The sequence below is a fragment of the Biomphalaria glabrata genome, chromosome 15 (assembly GCF_947242115.1).
Source record: "Biomphalaria glabrata chromosome 15, xgBioGlab47.1, whole genome shotgun sequence".
NCBI classification, from domain to species: Eukaryota; Metazoa; Mollusca; class Gastropoda; family Planorbidae; genus Biomphalaria; species Biomphalaria glabrata.
Window position 1 is genome coordinate 9,210,639 of NC_074725.1, and position 25,372 is coordinate 9,236,010.

The 25,372-nt window shown below is 37.2% G+C and overlaps 1 protein-coding gene across 2 annotated transcripts in view; it reads right to left on the reverse strand.

Moving 5' to 3' along the window:
- The window catches only part of LOC106057725 (acetylcholinesterase-like), a 127,115-nt gene that overhangs the window by 65,422 nt on the left and 36,321 nt on the right, over positions 1 to 25,372 (reverse strand). For both annotated transcript variants that reach the window (XM_056012737.1, XM_056012739.1), the window contains exon 2: positions 16,927 to 17,203. The gene's annotated coding sequence lies outside the window, so the exon portion shown is untranslated. The remainder of the gene's footprint in view (positions 1 to 16,926; positions 17,204 to 25,372) is intronic.

The window sequence follows — 25,372 nt, forward strand, 5'->3', positions numbered from 1 at the left end:
AGGCAGCCATCCACGACCAGGCAGCTGACATAGTAGCGACTAGCAAGCACCTGGCAGTAGGCGGCTTCAGAACGAAAAAAAAAAAAGAGAACCTAAATGTGGCTAAATATGTAGGTCGCTGCTGGGACTGCGTTGACACGTGCACTCGTTAATCTTCGGACTTGAAGACAAGACTTATGATTATATGATTATATGAGGTAGGCAGTTTAGTGTTTTAGCTTCAACACATTTAGGATGTTCATTAAAGATTATTGCATCCCTGGCCAACATGACAGCGTGGAGGACAGGACTTCACTTTCGACTTGCTTAATACACATCAATGTATGACTGGAATGTCTACTGACACATCAATGTATGACTGGAATGTCTACTGACACATCAATGTATGACTGGAATGTCTACTGACACATCAATGTATGACTGGAGTGTCTACTGACACATCAATGTATGACTGGAATGTCTACTGACACATCAATGTATAACTGGAATGTCTACTGACACATCAATGTATGACTGGAGTGTCTACTGACACATCTTAAGTTTGATTCCCTTTTATTTCATCCACAAACTGTTTCTGCTCCTTCATCTATAGTTTCACCCTCTTCATCAGGTCGCTCGTAATTGTTCCATACTTATCAGACATTCGCGCGCCACTTTTAAATGTAACCTTTAACACAAGCGGAAAAGCTTATTTTATGGCACAGCGTTAAAAAGTAACAAAATATTTTCTCTACATTTTAATAAATACATATGAAGTTATGCTAGCATTATCCACCGGTTACACCCGTTGATTTGTTCAGAGGATAGTAAAAGTAAGTAAAGTTCCTCTTTCAGACCTTACGATCTATAGGACAGATGATGTAAAGGTCATCTGTTTCTGTGGTCTATGGTTAAGGTGGGTGTGATGTGGCCAGCACGCTTTTACTTTTCCTCACCTTATGCCAGGTACCAATCAGAGGGGGGTGGACACAGAGACGGTCTAAAGATCCAGAAAGTAAAAATCCACGTCTTCACCAGGATTCGAACCTGGAACCTCGAAAGCCAAGCTTTTTACCACAAGATAGCTATTATTTATTTTGGCCGGAACCTCAACTCCAAAAATGAAATATAAATGCTTAGGTTTTTTTCACTACTCTACTTTCCACTATCAGATTATCAAATCCTTTCTAAGAGAGCACTTAAAATGTAAAAGGAACCGAGCACAAATCCGTGCTAATCAGTTCGATGGTTCCAAATATCTCTTGATATATAAATATTGTGTTTTGTGTATATTTATACAGATTTGGATTCTATTTAGAAAACAAATTATAATTGTAAAACATCAATAATAGTTTGTAAGATTATTTTTTATATTTAAAAATACATTACCAATCTTATTTCAATTATTTTAGTAACTTATTTCTTTGAAATCTAGATTTTTTTTTATTGAACTGTTGTTTTGTCTTTATCTTAGTCACACCTTTGGACATTACTAGTAAATAAAGTAATTGACCTTCAAAACTTCGGAGATCCAACATTTCGTGTGAGACGTAAGCCCATGGAGGTTGTATGCGGACTTTCATGTGTCTAGGGCAGGAAAAAGGACAAGCAAATGGAAGTAAGAACTATGAACAACTCCTGAACAACGTTTGTACATTTGTTGTTGTGATACCATAACATTCGTTTTTGTTGTTTGTTTTTTTTTTTGCAGTGTATCTTTTGGAAAAGAAAGTGGAAAAAAAAATATTTCATTTACAGTAAAAAAAAAAAAAAAAAAAAAAAAAAAAAAAAATTTGTAAACTTTCAAACACACAAAAACGTTAAGTATTATGTTTCTCGTAATTTTTGGTTACTTTCAAAAGAATCCCAATTTGAAGGACTGCGCTCGTTTGAGATGTGAGCCCATGTATGACACATGTATACGTACAGCGTACACTACAGCAGGGAACAACAGACAACCTAATGAGCATGAAGTGTACTACAGCAGGGAACAACAGACAACCTAATGAGCATGAAGTGTACTACAGCAGGGAACAACAGACAACCTAATGAGCATGAAGTGTACTACAGCAAGGAACAACAGACAACCTAATGAGCATGAAGTGTACTATAGCAGGGAACAACAGACAACCTAATGAGCGTGAAGTGTACATCAAAAGGGAACAACAGACAACCTAATGAGCATGAAGTGTACTACAACAGGGAACAACAGACAACCTAATGAGCATGAAGTGTACTACAACAGGGAACAACAGACAACCTAATGAGCATGAAGTGTACTACAACAGGGAACAACAGACAACCTAATGAGCATGAAGTGTACTACAGCAGGGAACAACAGACAACCTAATGAGCATGAAATGTACTACAACAGGGAACAACAGACAACCTAATGAGCATGAAGTGTACTACAGCAGGGAACAACAGACAACCTAATGAGCATGAAGTGTACATCAACAGGGAACAACAGACAACCTAATGAGCATGAAGTGTACTACCACAGGGAACAACAGACAACCTAATGAGCATGAAGTGTACTACAACAGGGAACAACAGACAACCTAATGAGCATGAAGTGTACTACAACAGGGAACAACAGACAACCTAATGAGCATGAAGTGTACTACAACAAGGAACAACAGACAACCTAATGAGCATGAAGTGTACTACAACATGGAACAACAGACAACCTAATAAGCATGAAGTGTACTACAACAGGGAACAACACACAACCTAATGAGCATGAAGTGTACTACAACAGGGAACAACACACAACCTAATGAGCATGAAGTGTACTACAGCAGGGAACAACAGACAACCTAATGAGCATGAAGTGTACTACAACAGGGAACAACAGACAACCTAATGAGCATGAAGTGTACTACAACAGGGAACAACAGACAACCTAATGAGCATGAAGTGTACTACAACAGGGAACAACAGACAACCTAATGAGCATGAAGTGTACTACAACAGGGAACAACAGACAACCTAATGAGCATGAAGTGTACTACAACAGGGAACAACAGACAACCTAATGAGCATGAAGTGTACTACAACAGGGAACAACAGACAACCTAATGAGCATGAAGTGTACTACAACAGGGAACAACAGACAACCTAATGAGCATGAAGTGTACTACAACAGGGAACAACAGACAACTTAATGAGCATGAAGTGTACTACAACAGGGAACAACAGACAACCTAATGAGCATAAAGTGTACTACAACAGGGAACAACAGACAACCTAATGAGCATAAAGTGTCCTACAGCAGGGAACAACAGACAACCTAATGAGCATGAAGTGTACTACAGCAGGGAACAACAGACAACCTAATGAGCATAAAGTGTACTACAGCAGGGAACAACAGACAACCTAATGAGCATGAAGTGTACTACAACAGGGAACAACAGACAACCTAATGAGCATAAAGTGTACTACAGCAGTGAACAACAGACAACCTAATGAGCATGAAGTGTACTACAACAGGGAACAACAGACAACCTAATGAGCATAAAGTGTACTACAACAGGGAACAACAGACAACCTAATGAGCATAAAGTGTACTACAGCAGGGAACAACAGACAACCTAATGAGCATGAAGTGTACTACAACAGGGAACAACAGACAACCTAATGAGCATGAAGTGTACTACAGCAGGGAACAACAGACAACCTAATGAGCATGAAGTGTACTACAACAGGGGACAACAGATAACCCAATGAGCATGAAGTGTACTACAACAGGGAACAACAGACAACCTAATGAGCATGAAGTGTACTACAACAGGGAACAACAGACAACCTAATGAGCATGAAGTGTACTACAGCAGGGAACAACAGACAACCTAATGAGCATGAAGTGTACTACAACAGGGAACAACAGATAACCCAATGAGCATGAAGTGTACTACAACAGGGAACAACAGACAACCTAATGAGCATGAAGTGTACTACAACAGGGAACAACAGACAACCTAATGAGCATGAAGTTTGATCAATTTCTGAACACTGTTCATCTTAATCTTTGTGAGAACATAAAACATCTGTTTTGTTTTGTGTGTTATTTGGCAATGTAATCTTCTACTGGGGTCCGGGGTTCGAATCCTGGTGAAGACTGTGATTTTTACTTTCGGGATCCTCGGGCGCCTGAGTCCACCAATCTCTAATGGGTACCTGGCATGAGTTGGGGAAAAGTAAAGGCGTTTGGTCGTTGTACTTGCCATATGACACCCTCGTTAACCATAAGCCACAGAATTAGATGACCTTTACATTATCTACCCTATAGACCACAAGGTCTGAAAGGGGAATTTAAAAAAAAAATCTTCTACTGATTATAACAATTAAAGAACTAAACATAAATAGTAATAAAATATCTATTTTATAATAACAAATAATACATTTAAAAAAATGTTAAACATTTTCCTAAGAAAAAAAACGGGACACTCAAGTATGACCACTACGTATATAAAATCGTCGTCAGGTCGTGTTGAAGATATTGATGTTACTATAACAAACAAACAAGGAATATAAACATAAGAAGAAAAATGCAAAAATATCCTTAAAAATAAAACAATAACAAAGTCTATCTGAGGGGAAGAACTCCCAAACTTTACCAATCAATAATGTAGCAGCTATTTATCGCATGGGCGTAGCCAGGGGGGGGGGTCCTTGGGGTTCAACCCCCCCCCCCCCCACGAAATGAAATCCCCCCCCCCCAGGCGAGGGGGGGGGGAACGGAATTAAGTGACTGATTTTTGCTTTTATTTTGTTTATTTTAGGTGAGATTTTAATACTAAATCATCACTTACCACAGCACAGCCGAGGCAGTTTTGAGTTAAAAACCCTCTACCAGGGGGGTTTGAGTTTAAATCCCCCTACCAGGGGGTTTTGAGATTTAAAAAACCCCTATCAGGGGGTTTTGAGATACAAATCCCTCTACCAGGATGCTTTGAGTTTAAAACCCCATATAGGGGGTTTTGAATTTTAAACCCCCTACCAGAGGTTTTTGCAGTTAAATCCCCCTCTTCTTTCTATAAAACAAAACAAAAAAAATGCAAACAACAATCCCCAAATTCCAACAGCACAGTTGAGGAAGATTTTGATTTTAAAACCCCCTCCAAAATTTACGATAAACCCCATCTTCAATATAAAAAAAAGCAAATTACACACTACACACTCAAAATTCTATGAGCGTTGCCAAAGGGGTTTTGAGTTTAGCACCCCCCCCCCTCCAGTTGGGGTTTGAAGCTAAAAAGTACCTCTTCAATATAAAAAAAAAGCAAATTACACACTATAAAATCTATGAGCGTAGCCAAAGGGGTTTTGAGTTTAAATCCCCCTCCTCCAGATGGCTTTTTCTTTAAAGTTTAAAACCCCTCCAGATGGTTTTGAGTTTAAAATTCCCATACAGAGCGTTTAGAGTTGAAAACCTCTCTCTTCAATATTATTTTAAAGCAAACTACAGTCACCAAATTCTATCATCGTAGCTAAATGGGGTTTTGAATTAAAAACAAAACAAAAAAACTCCAGAGATTTCTTAGTTTAAAACCCCTCAACAGATTATTTGACGAAAAAACTTTCCTTTTCGATATAAAATCTAAAGCGAAATACAGGCATGTAATTCCAAGAGCGTAGTCAAGAAATTGAAAATCATTAAATGTATCTCAACAAAGATGGCTAAGACAGATTTTATGAGTCAGTCATAGAGATCGGGTCTAAATCAAAGAAATCATATGCCGAACTGGGAGTCGAATCCTTAGTAAGGTTGTGACAGAGCGTCGCATTAGGTTTTGCGGGACATGTTCTCACACAAAATGAATTACGCAAAATAAGAGTTGCGGAAACAGCTTGCCGGAAAATGCGCCGAACGGTGCGCGAGGGTCTAAGTCAGTAAGAATAGCACATTAGGTTTTTGAAATAAAACTTTTTAATAGCAAGATAATGCACTGTAGATACCTCAGAATATGCATTTTGTTGGCTTTCAATACCAGAAATAGTGCTAGGCGGCGGGGCTTCGCACCGCGATTAGGGAGCGCTGCGAACTCCCACAGTCCACAGGGCGGGAAGTCTACAATAAACAATAAACGTCTTCCGAAAGGGTCAGAATGTAATAAAGATTAATTATGTACAATAAACGTCTTCCGAAAGGGTCAGAATGTAATAAAGATTAATTATGTACACACACACATATATATATATATATATATATATATATATAATTTTTATCCGCGGGGGGGGGGGGGGGGGGGTCGGCCCAAAACCCTCCCCGAAAAAAAATCCTGGCTACGCCCATGATTTATCGTATTTGATATCCAACAAAATTAATTAATTACCAATGATGAATTGAATAATGGTATTTTTAAAAACTAATTAATGTTTTGTGAGGTACAATAAATAATTGTTTAAACTTTTAAGTATCAACTTGATAGGAGAAATTCCTTGAACTTTTCTCACTTTTCACTGCATTCGAAATACTTCCATTCTGTGGATCATTAGGATGTGGACATTGTCAGAACATTTGCTAACAATGTTGCTTATCAGTGCGTATCTACCTACAGATAGATACAAGCAAACATTTAATCCATGAGACTGATCAACAGTCTACTGAGCTCGCGACTGTTCGATTTAAATTTGAGGATCGGTCTGTGGCGTTCAGTTACGAATTGAACTCATAATGTTACAGATGGTTAAAGCCAAGCAACCTGAACATTCTTATTAAATCTAGTTATGTTCATCTTTTCTGTAGTGACATTATTTTTTATACAAAAAAACAACAACAACAAATAACAGCTAATTAATAAATGTCCGTCTACAACTGATAAATCTGCCCAAACTTTCCTATATATGATGATGATATTTACATGTTATGTTTAACTGACCGCCTAAATTACAATATACTCTCTAGGACTCAAAGTGGGTAAAAGTTTGTGTGACACATGCGGCATGCCAATTAGAAAGGAAAACAAAATGGCGTACGGAAGCAAAAGGTTGGCCACCCCTGTTCTAGATCTATTACAGATTTAACTACATGACTGACCCAAACTAACTGATACAACTACACTTCATATTAGCTTTGTTTTTTAAAAAGTATTTTTAACATGTTGTTCTTGTTTCCATAAGGTTAGCATTAAATTGACATGTAGGTTGTTAACTCTTTGTACAAATGTCCAATGCCTTGTAGCTCGCAAGTTAAGTCAGACACATTGTGGTCAAACATCGGAATCACGTGATTGTCACCTTCAGACCCTTATTGCTACGTCATGGAGTTGAAGCCTAGCTTCAAGACATTTCATATTCTCCACCATCCTCTGTCTCTCTCTCTCTCTCTTTTTCTACATCCCTTCCTCTCTATCCACCATTCTCCCTGTCTCTCTTTTTCTCCATCTCTCAATCTCTCTCCACCATTCTCTCTGTCTCTCTCTCTCTCTCTCTCTCTTTCTCAATCTCTCCTTCTCTCTCCACCATTCTCTCTCTCTCTCTCTTTCTCCATCTCTCATTCTCTCTCCACCATCCTATCTGTCTCGCTCTCTTTTTCTCCATCTCTCATTCTCTCTCCACCATTCTCTCTGTCTCTCTCTTTTTGTCCATCTCTCATTCTCTCTTTAACATCTCTCTGTCTCTCTCTCTTTTTCTCTATCTCTCATTCTCTCTCCACCATTCTCTCTGTCTCGCTCTCTTTTTCTCCATCTCTCATTCTCTCTCCACCATTTTCTCCGCCTCTCTCTTTCTCCATCTCTCCTTCTCTCTCCACCATTTTCCCTGTCTCTCTCTTTTTCTCCATCTCTCATTCTCTCTCCACCATTCTCCCTGTCTCTCTCCATCTCTCCTTCTCTCTCCACATCATCCCTGTCTCTCTCTCTCTTTCTCTCCATCTCTCATTCTCTCTTCAACATTTCCCTGTCTCTCTGTCTCTCTCTGTCTCTCTCTCTGACTTTTGAAGGATGCCAGTTGTGAAGTAGGCTTGTCGACCACGGGATTTGACGTTCTCCACTAAAGAAACATTTTCTCGCCATATGACAGACAAGTGCTACGCAGCCGCCAACTTGTAACGATGACATTTTCGCCAAGGTCATGCCAGTCCGTCAAATCAATTTTATCTACGTTTTCTTGAGTTCATACATTCAAGGGTTCTCATGTGGATGAAACGAAAAAGGCCCCTATTCTTGTTTACTATAAGCCTGGACCTTGATTAGGACAGAGCTGACCGGTTCCGCCGTTATGTTTATGGAGCAGTATCGTATTTTTTTTTTAATTGAAGAGTAAACAATGAGTGAGCAGCACACAAGCACAGTTTTAGAACCGTCGTAAATCTAAGTGATGAGATCGTAAAATGTTTTAAGTTCCTAGCCAAACGATTGTGATAACATTTGCCCTAACGAGCTTGATCAATATCTACTTAGAATGGACGAAATAAAAGATGTTACGGAGGGTTCCACTTAATTAAGAACTTGAGAGTCATTGACAAAGATCATCGCGTACATTGGCGAAGCGCAGGGCCGTGTTTCGGAAAAGAAAGGTCGCAAGGGGGTCACAGAGTAGATGTCAGGGAGGAGAAGCGCATGTCTGCCAAAAGAAAAAGAGTCCGTAATAGCAGAAAAGGTCACAGCACAATACCCCTGGTGCATTGCCACCCCCCTCCCTCCCCTTCTCAAACCCTTGGTTTACAGCCATTATGGAAGTATACAAATGGTGGGATCTAACATGATTCCATGAAACTGCGGACATGCTTCTAAATACAATTCATACACAGATGGATATATCATCGTTTGGCGATGAGACACCATCAAGATGTTCGGAAGTAGCTCAAATAGAACCTACACCATCATCAGCTTGTCCTAAGGGGTAACCACAACGGACCTCACCTTGGGTATTGGAATGTTTCAAGGACGTTGTTTCCTCTATGCCTTATGAACAGGAGTACGGCTTCAGACCGTCCACATCATAAGAAAATATCGTTGCAGTTATGGTAATTAAAATAATTTGTGTTTCCCTTTTAAAACAATAATCATGAGTATCAAAGAAAAACAATGATTTCATGAGTAAATAATTATAATAATAATAATGCTTATATAGGTCGCCATAATCAAGTTGCGAAACTAATACACCAACATCTGGCCTTGACTTATGACCTAATCGGAAAATAAAAATAGGCCCAACTTATAACAAATACTCACCACGGGAAGTTCTAGAGTCAACCAATTATATACTTTACTGGGATAGACCTGTTTTAACTGACCAGACGCTGGATTTTAATCGACCAGATTTACACGTCATTGACTAAAAAGAAAAATCTGAAATAGTCATCGATATCGCGGTACAACTTTCCCACAATATGAGAACAACTGAAATGGAACAAAAAGGAACAAAATATGAAAGCTGTAAGATTTGAAAATAGAAGTTGACTTAAAATAACAATATATCCGCGGGAAGGGTGGCAAGGGACCTCGAAAGAAAACTTCTGAGGATCTCAAGATTCCTGAAAAGGATTCATTAACTGTCATAGGGCATACTGCTGAAACCCTAACTATCACCAGAAAATTCCTTAGTGGACACTGTTAAAGGGACTACAATAAATTTTGTTTCCCTCTGACGAAGCTCGACAGTGTCAGTGTCAGAGAATGAACAAATCAGTTCATTTCTATAATAATACCATGGTTTTACAGAAAGCTAAAATGCAATTGTATATATTGATTTGAGTCTGTAAAATGATGCAAGAACTTTGAAGAGGAAATCACAAGCGCTACTATTGATCCCCCCTAGCGCCCCTCTCCCTACCAAGCTTTGTTCTAACACCTAAACATGTCAAGATGCCGTGGCCTCTATCGACACTTTGTATTTTTGACCTTTGATGTGTTCTCTGGGCGTCTAAGTAGTGGCGCGAATGTCTTTAAAACTATTTTTAGTGACTCTCTCACTCCGAGGTTACAATCAATACGCGTTAAGAAAGTAGTGCATCACTGTACAAGATAAAACATTATTTATCTATGTCTACTGACAAGAGACTAGTCTATTGTCGTATCGAAAACAGACTCGCGTATTGATGCAGCACTTACTGAAGGGCGACGACTAACATTGAAGATCAAGGAAATGCTCCCTATAGACAAAAATACAAATATGAAGCTAAACATTTGGTCCCTAGTGTTGCTGTTACATATGTCATATGTAACCATCTAGGAGTGCCGACATTAGGTAAAGATGACCATTGGTAGTCTCAGATCCAAAAAATGGCCATCTCACATGTCAACAGCGGTTATCTCACATCTCAACAGTGGTCATCTTACATCTCAACAGTGGTCATCTCACATGTCAACGGTGGTCATATTACATCTCAACACTGGTCATACTACATCTCAACAGTGGTCATATTACATCTCAACGGTGATCATCTTACATCTCAACTGTGGTCATCTTACATCTCAACAGTGGTCATATTACATCTCAAAAGTGGTCATCTTACATCTCAACAGTGGTCATATTACGTCTCAACAGCGGTCATATTACATCTCAACAGTGGTCATATTACATCTCAAGAGTGGTCATATTACATCTCAACAGTGGTCATATTACATCTCAAAAGTGGTCATCTTACATCTCAAAAGTGGTCATCTTACATCTCAACAGTGGTCATATTACATCTCAACAGTGGTCATATTACATCTCAACAGTGGTCATATTACATCTCAAAAGTGGTCATCTTACATCTCAACAGTGGTCATATTACATCTCAACAGTGGTCATATTACATCTCAAAAGTGGTCATCTTACATCTCAACAGTGGTCATATTACATCTCAAAAGTGGTCATCTTACATCTCAACAGTGGTCATATTACATCTCAAAAGTGGTCATCTTACATCTCAACAGTGGTCATATTACATCTCAACAGTGGTCATATTACATCTCAACAGTGGTCATATTACATCTCAAAAGTGGTCATCTTACATCTCAACAGTGGTCATATTACATCTCAAAAGTGGTCATCTTACATCTCAACAGTGGTCATATTACATCTCAAGAGTGGTCATATTACATATCAACAGTGGTCATATTACATCTCAACGGTGGCCATCTCACATCTCAAGAGTGGTCATATTACATCTCAACAGTGGCCATATTACATCTCAACAGTGGTCATATTACATATCAACAGTGGTCATATTACATCTCAACAGTGGTCATATTACATCTCAACAGTGGTCATATTACATCTCAACAGTGGTCATATTACATCTCAACTGTGGTCATATTACATCTCAACAATGGTCATATTACATCTCAACAATGGTCATATTACATCTCAACAGTGGTCATATTACATCTCAACAATGGTCATATTACATCTCAACAATGGTCATATTACATCTCAACAGTGGTCATATTACATCTCAACAATGGTCATATTACATCTCGCGGTGTGTGTTTATATGTATACGTGTTGGTATACATGTGTGTGTGTGTGTGTTTGTTCATGTGGTCTGCTAATAGAAAGCTCCACTTTAAAACATTCATTCAAGAAAGATTACGAAGAAACAACAAGTGAAAGATAAACAAAAAATAAAAAAATGTTTTGTCCAAGCACGCAATAAAATCTGGGCAGTCACGTGATTTCCATTCATCATAATTTCATTCCAAATGCTAGCCATCATTCTTGCCTTGTCCATGTCTGCCTCGGTCAAACGTGTGCGTAAAAAAAAATAGTATTGCTCCAGAAATATTCATCAATGTGGGTTCGTAATAACATGTACCGTGACAGAGGCGGAGAAAGGGGGGGGGAGAACAGAAGAAAAAGGGGGGGGGGAGATATAGCATGTGTCTGAAAGACAATTAAAAAGAAAAAGGGGCAAGGGAAGTAAGAGGTGCAGACGAGAGGCGAAGATAACTGTGGGGCTGGTTTCCCGCCATCCATCTCATGTGCCAGTTTGGGTATTTCGTTTAGTTCGCTCTATCATTCGTGTTAATATTATTGTTATTATCTCTGTGTGTGTTTATATGTAATATTATATGTATGCGTGTTTGTAATACATGTGTGTGTGTGTGTTTGCTCATGTCGTTTGGTAATAGAAAGCTACACTCTATAAGTTGCAGGGGAGGGGAGAATTGTTCATTTTCAAACACCACCCGAGAAACTACTTTGTATTAGATCATTGGTAGAATGGAAGGAACATGTATTGTCTTGGTATAATACAATGTGTCTTTGCCATATGAGCCTAGACGTCCTACGCTTAAACAGTAAAGCCTATTTGAAAATCCTTCTACAAAAAAATCGATAAGACTTTTAGTCTGGGTGCATATAGGAACACAACAGGCTTAGAACCAAAACCCACAACAAAGGCTCGACCACCTGATAACAGAACAAAAAAAAAAGTGTGTTTAGATCTGGCATGTTGAAGAAGTTTCGCCAGTTTTACCTGGGGATTCTTTACGCTGGTAACAATACGGGCCTTTAAAAGAGTACTGTCTAATTGGGCCAATTTAACCGCAAATGTTGAATGCTAAATTGAAAAAAAAAAAGTTAAATTTATTCTGCTTTTTTTCTTCATAGAATATTTTGGTTTTTGGATCAATTGAAAAGATCAAAGAGAAACAATAATATCGGCAATGTAAAAGTGAGACTTTTTTTTTAAAATCACGAGAAAGACTCTGCATTATTTAGCTACAGACAATAGCTTGGCTAGAATAAGATTTCTATTGAAAAAGACAAGCAAGGCATTGATTACTTGGTAGATAAGTCCGAAGTTTTAGAGTGTTAGTGCGAAATAGAAAGTTATATATATATATACATATCTGTCATAGAGTGTATGTGTATGTGTGTCCCCTCTTCAGCTACTCTCAAAGTATGCGTTTTGTCATGGAGTGTATGTGTATGTGTGTCCCCTTTTCAGCTACTCTCAAAGTATGCGTTTTGTCATGGAGTGTATGTGTATGTGTGTCCCCTTTTCAGCTACTCTCAAAGTATGCGTTTTGTCATGGAGTGTATGTGTATGTGTGTCCCCTTTTCAGCTACTCTCAAAGTATGCGTTTTGTCATGGAGTGTATGTGTATGTGTGTCCCCTCTTCAGCTACTCTCAAAGTATGCGTTTTGTCATGGAGTGTATGTGTATGTGTGTCCCCTCTTCAGCTACTCTCAAAGTATGCGTTTTGTCATGGAGTGTATGTGTATGTGTGTCCCCTCTTCAGCTACTCTCAAAGTATGCGTTTTGTCATGGAGTGTATGTGTATGTGTGTCCCCTCTTCAGCTACTCTCAAAGTATGCGTTTTGCCCTGCTATCATTTCGCTCTGGTTTCTGCTCTACTGCAGACCCGGCCGTTGAAATTCTGAGACCTATTGCAAATAGGAAATTCAAGGCACGATTATTGCGAATCGAGAGAGCCCCATTAGGGTCACGAACTTGCATCTAAGGGTCTGGAGGTCCCTTCAGCTTTAAGACGGTTATACTTGTTCTGCAGACCTTGTTTGTATAGTGACTTCTATAAGTTGTGTTCACTATTAGAGTGTGTCACATCAATGCGGACGCCATCACACTGGCACTAGAATTGCTACACTCAACATAGAGGTACCTCCACCAAGACATAAAGGCTACTAAGTGTAATGAAGTTTTGTTCCCATAGGCGGCCATCAAATCTTCCTTAATATTTAGCATTGTTTTACAATATTAAGTACAATTTTAAGACTATTCATCCATACGCAATTTTATGTGCAATTTAAGACTATTAATTATTAGGCAATAGTAGGTACAATTTAATACTATTTATCCTTACGCAATATTATGTACAATTGAATACTATTCATCCACATGTAATGTTAGGTAAAATTTAAGACTATTCATCCATTTGTAATATTATGTACAATTTAAGATTATTCATCCATGGGCAATATTAAGTACAATTTAAGACTATTCACCCATATGTAATATTAGGTACAATTTAAGATTATTCATTCTTATGCGGCCAACTTAATCGACACTCGAGATAATTTCACAGACAAAACTAGAAATGAATCTCTGTTTAAACACCAACAATTCCCCCCTACACCTCATTTACACCCTGTATTCCAGCGACCCTGACTACGAAACTCATCTGGTGTCTTTATCGACCTGCTCTATCAATTGTTTATATTTAGCAGAGGCCTCCGTCAGACACAAACACCGCGGTTTGACTACGCGCTAACCCAATTATCTTTCAAAAAGAAGACGCGATAATCGCAGCCACATAGTTGAAGGTCGTCGTCAGTTGCCCCAACCACAAAATGTCGATTTAAAAAATAAAATTGTTCTACATTCGATCGTCTGTGACCCTAAAAATGTTGCATCAAACTTGATAAAAAGGTCAACTGATCTTGTGGTTGAGGCAGCTGGAGTTATGTATTATTAAATTTGTTTTTTTTGTTAACCGATGAATAGATAGATCTATAACATTGTTGGGTAAAGTCAGGACCGGCCCTAACCATTGCGGGTCGTATGCAAAATGGATTACGCGGGGCCTAGTCTGAGTAGGAATAAGGATAAGTGAAAATTACAGTTTTGTATTTGGAAATAAATTCGTCTTTGCATTGTATTCATTCTTTACTAAGTACAAAATCACGATCAGATTAGTTTTACTTTACGAGCCTTGCGTGTAGTGCCGTGTAGCGAAGTCAACATTCTGTTTCCTACATAGAATTATTTCAGATTTGTTATATTTGTAAATACTAAGTTGATCTTGTCAATTAAAATCTAACGTCTTGTTAGTTATTATTATAAAATTATTATTATAGAAATGAACACACTTTCATTCTCTGGAACTGTCAGGGTTGAGTTTCGTTACAGGGAAAAGAAAATTCATTGTAGTCTCTCTTTAACAGTGTGCACTTGGAAATTTTTCTGTAGGTAATATATAGGTAATATAGAGGTAATATAGAGGTAATATAGAGGTAATATAGAGGTAATAAGGCGCTTATAAGGAATGCTAAGGCCTTCGAACGTGTCTGCGAGGTTGCCATGTCACAGGTCAGTGTTCAGGCCTAATGTGACGATTGGTCTCGGTTACGCACCAAAGAGATAGGCTACTGAGTGCATAACAAAAGACGGAAATAAATTTCATGCTATTAAAAATTTGAATTTATGAATTAAAATAATTTTAAAAAATGCAATACGGCCATTTTTTTTTTTGGGAAATACTGAAAATTAAATACAAAGGTTTAAAACAATGTTTACGTTTTTTTGTTTTACTTTCCACGATCAGATTGCAAATCTATCAAATCCATTCTTCTTCTTCTTATTATTATTATTATAGCTTTTATATAACACTACTTTCATGCTTATAGCATGCTCAGAGCGCTTTTGGTCCAATTTCACTTGTGGACCAGTGGGGGGAGGGGGTATCTAGGAGTTGGTTTTCAGTGCTGCCTTTAGGCGCTCAGTAAACGCAACTCTGCCCGAGTCGGGTGTCGAACCTCGAGCCCCCTTCTAGGTAGCCAAGCCAAGCCAAGGTCAAGCGTACTTGGCCTCTCTCTTAGAGAACACTTAAATAGTAAAAGGAACCTGTGTACAAATCTATCCAATCATTTCTTAGAGAACATCTAAAAAGGAAAAGGAACCTGTGTACAAATCTATCCAATCCTTTCTTAGAGAACATCTAAATAGTAAAAGGAACCTATGTACTAATCCGTGCATGTCAGGTTCCGAATATCTCTTTATAGATAAAAGAATGAATGGTGTTTTGTGTATATTAATCCTTATGTAGAAAATGTGTAATTGTCTGGGCCAAAAAATAAATGGGAATTTTTTTTCTTCCCTTATTATTAATTATGATTGTAATTATTGCTCGTCTGTTTCCTCATCTTTGATTAGGTGTCTACGGCTGCTGGCTCTGCGATCGATTGTTCCGTCACAAGATTGTACTAACTCCTAGTCTACTTCATTCAGACAATTATCATTGGACAACACAAGATGTGTGGGTCTGGGTGTGATGAGTGGCTTGAAAGTGTGTGTTTGTGTGTGTGTGTGTGTGTGTAGTGTGAGTGTAGTGTGAGTGTGTGTTTGTGTGTGTGTGTGTAGTGTGAGTGTAGTGGCAGCAGTGTGAATGTGGTCGTGATGTAGTGCTTATGTTGCACAGTTAGATGTGCGTAACAGTTCAGTGAAATGGAACTGCGCAGAGATAGATGTGTGAGTTTCCAATTGATATACTTAAAAACACACAAAATTATTGCATTGAATTAATACTAGCTATGTTTTACCCGGCTTTGATTTTGTTGTTTTTTTTTTTCATTATGTTTTCGTTTTCATATATTGTAAATCTACGTAGTTTTAATAGATAAAAATCTATGTCAAGACACCTCATTGACCTAAATGTAGTAAACTCTCCTGTATTAGAGTAACTTTACATATCCTAAGTTCACAGCTATAATCTTAGAAACATTCATGCCAAGCTTCATCAAGATTGGTCAAACGGTTTTGATTTCTATAAAGAACATACTTACACCTTACATTCTACTTTATATATTACATTATTATCAAATATCTAATCACATAATCGCACAGATTTATTATTGTTAGTCTAGATCTATTACACATTTAATGACATGACTGATCCAAACTTATTGATACTATTACACTTCGTATAAGCTTTTTTTTTTTTCTTATAAAGTAGTTTTAATGTATTTTTTGGTTCTCTCTATATATACATTAATTTTAATCTACAAAAGGAACTTCTTAGCGCATATGTTTGCGTTTAATGGAGCCTGTAAGGAAAATGGAAATGGTGATTAAAATAGATATTAAAATCGCAAATAAAAAATGAATTTAAAGAGTGACCAGGTACATATTTCAGAATGAAATTGAAAAACTAACGTAGAAAATGGGTCCACACTCGTTGCTTTATTAAAATGTAAATAGCCATCAATCATAAAAACGCAGTTTTCCAAATGGACAAGCCAGTACAATGAAATTAAAGAAAGTTCTCTCACCCTTTCGGCAGACGCAGGGGGGTCAAGCAGACATTATTTCCAGGTCGCGATGATCTCTGGAGCACGTGGACTTCATTTCAATAGGTTAAAGTGGAGATGGTCATACTAGGTTATTGCTGGTGGTCGGAAACGTTCAATGTTTTAGACCTGTAGGGATCTATTCTGAGATGTTCCAACAGTTCTGATCTGACCATAAATGATGTGAGACCTCTAGTTAGTTACATTCACACGTCTATTCCATTGGTTGATTACATATTTAGACATTTCACATCCATTTCTGAAATAAAAATATATAACACAAAATGTTTAATATCGTCTACTTCCATTCACAGAACAGAAAAAATATTCACTTTGTGTTCATGAACTTCAAGTTTATTTTGCAAGGCTATAAACGTTGTCGAGAAGTGCAGCAAGAACTCAGCAGGTGCACAATGTGAAGGGGTTGTGACCGTTAGTATAATCACTACTTTAGAAGATTGTATCTCTGTCATCTAATGATAGCTACCAATTTTATGTCTGAAAATATTTGCTTAACTAAGACTTTGTTTCATTAAACAGATGCACTTAGTAATAGCCCGCACTATATTATCTCGCAGATAGAATACATACTTTCACAAAAGAAGACAGATAAGTAATTAGTGTGTTAATTTATTAGTGCATGTTTATTAGATACCTTAACTCAGCATAGTCATTATTTTCATGACTGATTCAGGCAACCCTTCCATGTCTTTATGACACTGTGGAAGAGGATTACCTGCATGAATCGCAGTATTATGAAATCATATGAAATTCCAGTTAAGCTACTATCCTTGTGTCTATGTGAGTATTTTATTAGATTGTGCTTTTATGTATGTAAGTTATCATTTAACCTTTCATGGAAATAAGAACAATAAAAAAAACAAGGTTACAAAAGACAGTTTGTGTGGAAACACAAACTCAAAATCGGCCCCCGAAAAGGTCCATCCAGGCAGGCTTCAATATTTTCAGAAAGAACATGCAAATGAAATTATATCAAAGACAAATGAGAGATAAGAATGGAGAAAAAAGGTTAACAGATCTTGTGTAGTGCCCCAACGGTCCCGCAGATCAAAGGATAGGTGAAAGTGAATGTAAAGTTAGATGTGAATCTGGCCTAACTAGTTCCCCTTTTAGACCTTGTGGTCTATAGGACAGATGATGTAAAGTTCATCTGTTTTTGTGGCCTACGGTTAGCGAGGGTGTCATGTAGCCAGCACAACGACCAACCGCCTATACTTTTCCCCAACTAATGTCAGGTACCCATTAGAGCTGAGTGGACTCAGAGGCGCCCAAAGATTCCAAAGTTGAAAATCCCAGTCTTCACCAGGATTTGAACCCGGACCCCCAGTTCGGAAGCCAAGCGCTTTACCGCTCAGCCACCGCGCCTCCCTTGGCCTAATTGATGTCTTATAACTGATCCAATTGTTTTGAAAAGGCTCAATCTCTTATTCGAATCCTAAAAAGAAAAAAAAAAAAAAAATTCCGCAATAAACAAAATGTTCATAGAAATGAAGTTTATAGGATTACTATTCATTTTAATTTAGGTCTAACTTATAATGCTTACTAATTAGCTTTTTCTCTTTAAAAAACTGCTTGCATAACTGATTTTAAAAATTAGATTTTTCGCTTTCAGAAAAAAAAAAAGTAGCCGTTGCATCAGAACTTTGAATGGTCTAAAATATTGTGATGTCGGATTTTCAATATCTTTTCTATTTTACGAGATCTAAACGGGATGGACGGACAGACGGACAGACGGTCAGACGGACAGACGGACAGACATTTCGCACAAAACTAATAGCGTCTTTTCCCCTTTCGGGGGCCGCTAAAAACAGTTCGATTCTTTAATTTTGCCATTATGATATTAAATAACAGACTAAAGCAGAACAACGGATTAAGAGTGAATGAACTGTTTACAAGTAAATCCACCCACTTGTTCAAAGAGTTTGTTTATGTATGCCAGCTACAATGTTATACAGCCTTGCTGGGTGCAGTGACATTATCTCCCTTGAAAACTGTTAAATTACGAGAATGTACCGTATTTCCGCAGTGCGGAGAGCCCACTGTAATTCCACGAACCTATTAACCACATAAAATATGTCAAAGTTTTGGTTTCAACTGGCTTGCAAGTTTTGTGTTTATTGTTTATTTAGACTTGTGAGGGGAAAATTTCGTAAAACTAATGTGGGCACTAAGGCTACCATGTTTACCTATGTCCTTAAGTTTTGTTGTTGAGAATCAACGTATTAACGGGAACTCTTCATCCAGGGACTAGCTTGAAACAACAGAAAATAGAAACTTTCTAAGTATTTAAGCGGGGGTTTGTTTTGTAGGTTACATAGTAGAAAAAAAAACTGCCGTGAGTGTCAGCATCTCCTTTCTTAAATGCTAACTAGCCGAGTTCGAGTCCCTGTGAAGTTACATAAAAAACAATAACAAAGAAGTGCTTTCTACCCCGCATCCCCTTAGTGATGCCACTGTTTTCTACTACTTTAAAATAATAATAATAATAATAATAATAAATAATAATAATAATATAAAAATACGAGAAATTACAATTTTAAAAAAGTTCAATTAGTAAAAATTCTCATATAAAAATATTAGGACATAACAATCTTTATTTCTTAAGTACCCTACAAAACATACAAAACAAAAAAAAAATTAATATCTATGTTATTATTAATACTTACACTTACAAAAAACAACACGTTACTGCATATTTATTAAGGCTATGTACATATAATCAAGCACACAAATATATATCTTTTTATATGTCTGTGTGCAATCTATACATCGTCCACAGTCCACACATTGAACTCTGAGTACTTTAAGTTCAAAATATTTTTTTGTTTGGTTTTAAATCTCAGAGGCAACTATTGCCAGTCTTTTGTTTCGCTCATATGTTTGTGACCACACAATTGAATTGTCCAAGTTACAGCTCCCTGGGTTGGTCACCTGAAGGTTAGTTTCATTCTGTCAGAACTCCCGTGACATTTAGCCCAATGGATTGGGTCCTAGTGTAGTCTCGAGTTAAATACATTTTTGTTCTCAGTTGTTTTCTTCTTTTGTAATCTCCAAGACTCTTAAGTAAAGCTGTCATTGGAAGTGTCAGGACTTGGCTATGACAATCAGTTTCTTGATGTTTTATTTTAGATGAAATAGATAGATAGATAGATAGATAGATAGATAGATAGATAGATAGATAGATAGATAGATACATACATACATACATACATACATACATACATACACACATACATTCATAGAAAGCTAGTTTGGATGGTGATAGATAGATAGATAGATAGATAGATAGATAGATAGATAGATAGATAGATAGATAGATAGATAGATAGAAAGATAGATGGATAGATGCACACATACATACAAACATACATACATACATAAATACAAACATATCTACATACAATGGACATACATACATACTTAGTAAGGTAGTTTGGCATATATATATATAGAGAGAGAGAGAAAATAATGTGAAGTCCAAATGAGAAAGTTATGGATGAACTTAAATTGCCTTTCAAAAATGTTGATAAGTATTGTTGTCAATCTTTACCCCTGCACATGCGCGTGTGGTGCACAGCAGCGCACTGTTCATCTCTGGATATGAGAGAAACACTCACTTCCGCCCAACTGGTGCCGCTGAGGAGACAGCCGTGTACATGGCTGAATTGTCCGTACTGGTCATTTGATAGTAAACCTGTCTCGTTGGTTTCTTGCTTCGCTGAGTTGCTGACCATACGTTTAGACCAGATTGTACTTCTAACATACATTCCTGTGCTTTGTTCTCAAATGGAAAGAGTTCTATTTCGCAATATCATAATATGTTGTTGAAGTTGCGAACGCGGACTTAATAATGTTTATTTATATATATATATAAAATTCATGTAACTAATACCATAATGATAATGAATACTTTTTACACAAGAACAAACAATTCGATATTTCTTTAATTTTTATTGCATCTAAATGTAATACCATAAACATTTATAAAAAAATATGCATTAAATAATTGATATAAGAGTGTAAAGGGACACATCACAGTCCCTATTATTGATGCACAGGCTTGCTGTGAGCAGATTAGGGTTCTGACTGTTCATAGTAGAAACTGTTTAATTAAAAAAAAAAGTGAACCTTATCGAATAAAAATTGTATTTGTATATGTTCATCGGTCTCGTGTGCTCCATGGACTCAACTCTTCCCATAATGCAAAAGGTGACTTCTAGTCTAGGCTTGAGGGCACACTTAATGCATGCACCAAAAGGTTTGAAACTCTCGCTTTCATTGAAGTGAAGACAAACCACAACGTTTACAACAACTAGCACTGAACATTTCTTTTGGAACTAATAGAGGCTAGATCGGAACAATAGTGACCTTAGAGTCATTGACTTTTACTGATGTACTGTAGAACTACTACTAGTTGGTATCTTCCATTGTTATTACATAACGATATGAGGTGTGCAATTAATACATCAATGAACGTTTGATTAATTATTTAAAAAACTCCACAAAAAATGCCAATTAAAAAGACAAAAAATTAACATGAAAATTATTTTTTATACCACACAAACAACAGGAAACAAGACACAAATGTCATTCGATTTTTCACCGTTCTTTGGGGCCGACGTCAAGGTTGTTTCACTAAGGCAATTAGTGCAGTTTGACTTCCAGCAAGCCAGCATAACATTTTTAATTAAAGGAAATCATATTGTGGTTCCGTTCACACCATTTGGAGGCCACCTCTGAGTTTGAGTGAAAACACAAACTCTTTTGAGGGAAAACACAAACTCTCTTTAAATCCTTGTAAGTTTTTTTTCATAGGTAGCATTGACCTTTCATTGTAGCTTTCTTAACATTTTAAAAAATTATCTATTTATCTTAAAATTTCTCCTAATCAAGCTTTTTTTTTCATATTTTTGGGGGGTTTATATTCCCTTACATTGACCCCACATTTTTACATATCGGTTTTACTTAATTTTCTAAGCTAGCGTTTTTATTGCCTAAGAAACGTAAACTTGATCTATAAAAAAAGAAAATGCAAAGAAAAAAAACAACAACAACAAATCACTGGAATCTAAATGAATGGTAAAAACAAAAATCCACCAAAACTTTCAATAACAAAGCCTAGGACATCACACCTCATACTTTTGATTGTCTTAAAGTCTAAGCAAACGCGAGCAATGACATGCGAGCCATCACGACTCTGACAGCACGGTGGTTAGTGAAGCATTAAAATCCCAGAGAAAACGTTCCGTTTCTCCAGTGTTTACGCCTTCAAGCAGATACCGGTCTTCGGGCCGCCACCAGCCAACAGCAGTCCAATAAGTACACAGTTCATTCTTTACAGGCCTGTCATGAATCATGTAAAAAAAAACAAAAAAAAAACTCATAACAGGAGATGAAAGAATCGAAAGGAATACTGTGGTTCAGGAACTGGGGCCGAGTTTATGACCTGAACTAAACATCTTCGGGCGGTTTAGTTTTGTCTTTTAATGAAAAGGACCAAAAATGTTAGTTTATCTCCATCTCATCTCTCTCTCTCTCTGTTTTTCTTTCTCTTTGTCTTTTTTCTCAGTAAAAAGAGAAATATATGAACATGGCGGGCCAAGGGGGTCGATGACCGATGTGGTTGAGAACAGACGTGTACAAACATGCAAGGCTCTTAACACTTACGTATTTACTAATTACAAGCGCACACACTCAATCAGACCTGTTCAAAACACACACACACACACACACACACACACACACATACACACACACACACACACACATATATATACACATACATACATACATACATACATATATATTACAATGTGATTGATATTGCCCTGCTCTGCTAAGGCCCTTAACACTCTGTCAGTGCCAAAAGGGGAAGCAACTGTTGTAATCGTCCCCCCCCCCCCGCCCAAACGATACTTAACATTTTAGAGATTACATAAATAATAATAATTAAAGACAAGAAAAATATAGGAAATACTTTAAAATTAAAAAAAAGAAGCTTATACGAAGCGTAATTGTATCAATAAGTTTGTATCAGTTACATGCAATTTAATTTGTAATAGATCTAGATATGCAACAATAAATCTGTGAGATTAGTATTTTTAATTTTATGTTTTTATGTAGTACTATATAGTTTTTCTAGAAATCTCAACAAGCTTATCACGTATCCTGATCAGTTCAAAAGAAATGGGGTGTGGGTGAAAAAAAGAAAAAAGAAAGGGATACCTCATACCTGGCTGGATTTCACCGTAAATGTTTCTGAAAGGCATTTACCAAACAAAAAGGGGGGGGGGGGAAACCTGAATTCGATCTTGTGGATCAAGCCTCGTCGGGATAACGCTCTAACCACTCTGTTAGTGAGGTATTTATGAATAGAGAAGATTGTATACAGATATGTGGTGATTTCAATTTAGAGCGGTGACCTACATAGGGGACTAATTCAGTTTATGGCACCTCCTCAGTCAAGTTCAATTTCTTTCCCTTGCTCGAGATACCAAAAAACAAAAAAGTACGAATAATTAATTAATTAATATTTTAATTTTTTTAATGATTCATTTATTTTCAGATAAAAGAAATAATGGTGCTTGATCCGAGATAGGGTCTGAGAGAAATAAAGTGTACAAACTTTTTATCAGACAGACAGAGTGAGTTAATGTAAGCTTTGTACAAAGTTAAGTTCCCAATTCAGATCTTACGATCCATAGGGCAGAAGACGTACAAATGATCTGTTTCTGTGTCCCACGGTTAAAGAGGATGTCATGTGGCCAGCACAACGACCAACCCCACATTACTTTTCTGGCTGGTGTCATGTACTCATTTGAGACAGCAAGATTCAGGGGCGCCCTACAACTCCCGAAATTCATATAACCATCTTCACAGGAATTCGAGCCTGATATCTCTTGTTTAGGAAGCCAAGCGCTTTAACCCTGAACCACCACAACCACCAAATCAATGATAACCTATTCTTATCTTATTTCAACCCCCTCTCTCTCTCCCCTAATTCTGTACAACAGTTAACTAGAGTGCCACGAGAACAGTTGTAGTTGATGTCGTTGACTTGTAACGCCAAACTTCTGGTATACAACTAAACCAATGTAGGCGTATTATATTTAAACTTAATATAACTTGAATAACTTCTATGTGAGAAATATTATCAACGATTTTTATTACAAAGTAGAAAAAAAATCAACTTGAGATGAAATGAAATAAATGTAATAGACTTTAGTAATAATATAAAATGGTATTTTGAACAAAATCTAACTTACTACAAAAACACGTTTATTCACTCTGGCAGTCTGGAGTCGTCTGGCCTACCCAAAATAGCTTAAGACAATGCACGCTTATCTTGCATCATTCACACTGCGTAACTAATCACTAACTTCTTCTCACTATCGACATAGAAACACACACTCCATAATAACAGAACAATGACCTATCGCCTTTTCTTTTCCCCCATCTAATGTTAGGTACCCATTACAGTTTGGTGGACTCAGGTGCGTCCTAAAATACCGAATCAAATCATCTCACATGGTGACGTTCTAGTTTCAGTGAAACAATTCAACTGCTATGTCTATTTGGAGAATGTCGACATTGCTAGGACTACTTGGAGAATGTCGACATTGCTAGGACTACTTGGAGAATGTCGACATTGCTAGGACTACTTGGAGAATGTCGACATTGCTAGGACTACTTGGAGAATGTCGACATTGCTAGGACTACTTGGAGAATGTCGACATTGCTAGGACTACTTGGAGAATGTCGACATTGCTAATACTACTTGGAAAATCTCTAAATTTTTTGATTTTATTAATGGTGTAGCTCTAGTCCAGTGTTTCCCAAACATTTTCCTTAACGGAACATTTTGCAAATTTTGAGTATTTAGCGGAACAAACTCTTCTTTTTTTTTTTTTTTTGAGAGATTCACGTGGTGGATTACTAGTTAATTATTCCAGTAGTTCGTAGATCACCTATTCCGGTCTTGCAGAACACAAGGGTTTCGCGGAACGCAGTTTGGGAATCACTGCTCTAGTCCAAAGTGAATAGTGACTACCTATAAATCTCACGGCTCTATTTTTTGTGAAGGATTGAAAAGGTTAATGAAATTAAAGTATTTTAAATAAAGCATTATATGAAGAGACAGGCACAAACGAAGAGAGAGAGTGAGAGTGTGAGAGAGAGAGAAAGTAAATAGATATCCATAAAAGAGAAGTATGAGTACGAGAGAGAGAGAGAGAGAGAGAGAGAGAAAGAAAGAGAGAGAGAAAGAAAGAAAGAGAGAGAGAGAGAAAGAAAGAGAGAGAGAAAGAAAGAAAGAGAGAGAGAGAGAGAGAAAGAGAGAGAGAGAAAGAAAGAGAGAGAAAGAAAGAGAGAGAGAGAGAAAGAGAGAGAGAGAAAGAGTGAGAGAAAG